This window comes from Petaurus breviceps, unplaced genomic scaffold (assembly GCF_028583685.1).
Source record: "Petaurus breviceps papuanus isolate PSGF00001 unplaced genomic scaffold, PetGlider_PUasm1.0 214, whole genome shotgun sequence".
Lineage (NCBI taxonomy): Eukaryota > Metazoa > Chordata > Mammalia > Diprotodontia > Petauridae > Petaurus > Petaurus breviceps.
In genome coordinates this window covers 2626459-2630226 of record NW_027185863.1, presented here as the reverse complement: position 1 = coordinate 2630226, position 3768 = coordinate 2626459, and positions in this window count along the sequence as shown.

Below are 3768 nucleotides of genomic sequence, written 5' to 3'. Positions count from 1 at the left end.
TCTTTCTTTCTTTCTTTCTTTCTTTCTTTCTTTCTTTCTTTCTTTCTGGAGGAGGGAAGGCAAGGCGATTGGGGTTAAGTGACTTGCCCAAGGTTACACAGCTAGTTAAGTGCCAAAGTTTCTGAGGCTGGATTTGAACTCAGGTCCTCCTAACTCCGGGACCAGTGCTCTATTCACTGCTCCACTTAGCTGCCCCACTCATCATTTCTTATAGCACAATAGTATTTCATTACATTCTTATATCATAACTTGTTCAGCCATTCCCTAGTTGGTGGACATCCCCTCAATTTCCAATTCTTGGCCACCACAAAAGAGCTACTATAAACATTTTTGCACATGTGAGTCTTTCTTCTCGTTTTTATGAACTCTTTTGGATACCGACCTAGATGTGGTAATTCTGGGTCAAAAGATATGCAAGTTTTATAGTCTTATGGCCTTAGTTCCAAATTACTCTCCAGAATGGTTGGATCAGTTCACAATTCCACCAACAATGCATTAATGTTCTAATTTCCCCACATCTTCACCAACATTTATCATTTTCCTCTTTTGTCATGTTAGCCAATCTGATAGGTATGATGTGGTTCCTAAGAGTTGTTTTGACTTGCATTTCTCTAATCAATAGTGATTTAGAACATTTTTCATATGACTATAGATAACTTTACTTTCTTCCTCTGAAAACTGCCTGTTCATATCCTTTGACCATTTATCAATTGGGAATGATTTGTATTCTTGTAAATTCAATTCAGCTCTATATGTATTTTAGAAATGGGGCCTTTATCAGAGACACTGGCTGTAAAAATTATTTCCCAGATTTCTGCTTCCCTTCTACTCTTGGTTGCATTGGCTTTGTTTGTGCAAAAACTTTTCAATTTAATGTAATCAGAATCATCCATTTTGCATTTTATAATATTCTCTATCTCTTGTTTGGTTGTAAATTCTTCCATTTGCCATAGATCTGACAGGTGAACTATTCTTGCTCTCCTAGTTTGCTTATAGTATCTGTTTCAATATCTAAATCAAGTACCCATTTTGACTTTATTTTGGTATGGGGTGTAAGATGTTGGTCTATGCCTAGTTTCTGCCATTCTGTTTTCCAATTTTGCCAGAAGTTTTTGTTAAAAAGTGAATTATCTCAGAAACTGGAGTCTTTGAATTTATCAAATAGTAGATTACTATAGTCATTGACTATTGTGTCTTGTGTACCTAACCTATTCCACTAATCCAATTACTCTATTTCTTAGCAAGTACCAAATAATTTTAACGATGCTGCTTTTTTTTTTTTTTAAAGCTCTCGGGGTTAAGTAACTTGCTCAAGGTTACACGGCCAGTTATTTCTGGGTGTGGTACTGAGTATCTGAGCCCAGATTTGATCCCCAGGTCATCCCGACACTGGAGCTGGTGCTCTTACTCGCTGTGCTACCTGGCTTGCCCGATGCTGCTTTATAATACAATTTAAGATCTGATACAACTAGACCATTTTTCTTTGAATTTCTTTTCATTACTTCCCTTGACAGTCTTGACCTTTTGTTCTTCCAGATGAATTTTGTTATTCTTTTTTCTAGCTTTATAAAATATTTTTTGTATTTTGGTATGGCACGGAATAAGTAATTTAATGTAGGTAGAATTGTCATTTTTATTATATTAACTTAGCCTACCCATGAGCAACTTACATTTTAGATCTGACTTTGTGTATAGTGCTTTGTAATTGTGTTCATGTAGTTCCTGGGTTAATCAATAAGTATTTCTTAAGTGTCCAATATGAGCCATGTGAGAGACAACATGGAATAGTGACTTAAGAGCTGGCTATGAATACAAGAAGAACAGGGTTAAATATGTGACCCTGGACAAGATGTTTAAGTTCTCAGTGCCCCTAGGCTACTCTCTCAGGCAATAAGCTGCAAGGAAGGTGCCAAGCTGAACTGGTGAATGAAGTTCTGTCACTGGGAGTTTCCTACATAGTTTGAATAAAAAATAAATGTTTTCCAGGCATGGTAGTTCATACCTATAATCCCTGCCACTGTGTGTGTTGGGGGGGGGCGAGGGGGATAGTGAGAAGGGAGGGGAGGCTGATGCTAGTGGTTTGCTTGAGCTTGAATGTTATGAGCTGTAGTAAGGCTAAAGCAGATCAGGTGTCTACGTGAAGTCTGGCATCAATATGGTTAGCCCCTAGGAGCAGAAGGCTACTGCACTAGCTACAAAGCAAGTCAAAACTTTTGTGATGATCAGTTTTGGGTTTTGACCCATGATTTGCTTGGTTGTGCTTCTAGCCTGGGCAAGACAGGAAGATCTGTCCATAGCAGGCACTTAAGAAATGCTTATTGATTGTCGATCTTTAGAGAGACCAAGTAGTAGACCATTGTACATATATATCAATTGTGCTAGATTTAAAGTGCATATTTGGGATTTAAAGAGCTAGCGCTTGAGACGGTACCTCCTTCACAGGTACGTTGTGAGGATCAAATGAAATAAAGTCCAAAAAAGAGTCCTGCAAACCTTACAATATTATATAAATGTCAACTGTGACCATGAAGATGAAGGTTTGAACTACTTAAAAGGAGAATGACAATTACAAGAATGGGGTGGGGGTGGGGGAAGGGAGAGAGAGAGAGAGAGAGAAAGAGAGAGAGAGAGAGAGAGAGAGAGAGAGAGAGAGAGAGAGAGAGAAAGTATGTTTTGAAAGAATCAATGAATAAACAAATAAAATAAATGTTGCAGGTATATGCTAGGTCTTGGGGATACAAAAATAACACATAGTCCTGCCTTCAAAGATCTTATATTCTTCTGAGATGGGGGAGTGGGGTGGAGCTCAACATGTACACATATAAGTAGAAACAAAATATATGCAAAGTGCAGACTTGGTAATTGCCAGGGGGTGGGAGACAGATTATCAACTGGACATTTAACTGTGACTGCTTTCTGTGTCACTAAAAGAATATAGTACTAGTGCTGACAGAGGCAGAGAGTTCATGTTTCTGCTTTACATTCTATCACATACATATCTTATGGTAGGGCCAACCAGGGATTTCTAGGATCTTAAGCATTTATCTACACAGATCTAACAAAGTGGCTGAAAAGTGAATTTAGAGAGGTAAATGGAGGCTTAATATAAAGGAAAACCTTCTAACAATTAGAACTACTCAAATATGGAATGGGCAATTTTTAACATTTGGGCTCTCACTTACTAGAAGTCTATAAGCAAAATATATGATTAACAAATCACTATCCACTCTGCCATGGCTGTTATAGAGAGTGTTATTGGTCAGGGATGGGTTGGACTCCATAGCCTCTAAAATCAATTTCAACTTTTTTGATTATGAGAAAAAAATTAAGCAATTGCTTTTGTCTGTGATAAAATTAGACATAACCAGCTTAATTCTCCATTATCCTCATTAGATGCACTTGCTTTAGTATCTTATGGAAGACAAGGGATGGAGTATACATTTCAATGTCTGATCTTATTTGTAATAAGTATTTGTGTGACTCCATGGCATATTAACTCAGGATTAGAAGTAAGAATAATGACAATATAGAAATAGTAATAATGTAACCCTTAGCGATGCCCTATTGCCTTACTAAGCAATTCCACCTGACCTTGAAGGCCTTCAACTACTTGCTCTCAGCTGGGTCGCTTCCATGGTCCCTGAATCTCACCAACCTCATTTCTCAGTACTTTTTATTACTAACCAGTCTGAGCTGTATGCCTTACCTACCCTAGATGTTTCCATTTGCACATTCCTCTCTCTAGTATTTGGCATACTACACTTTCCC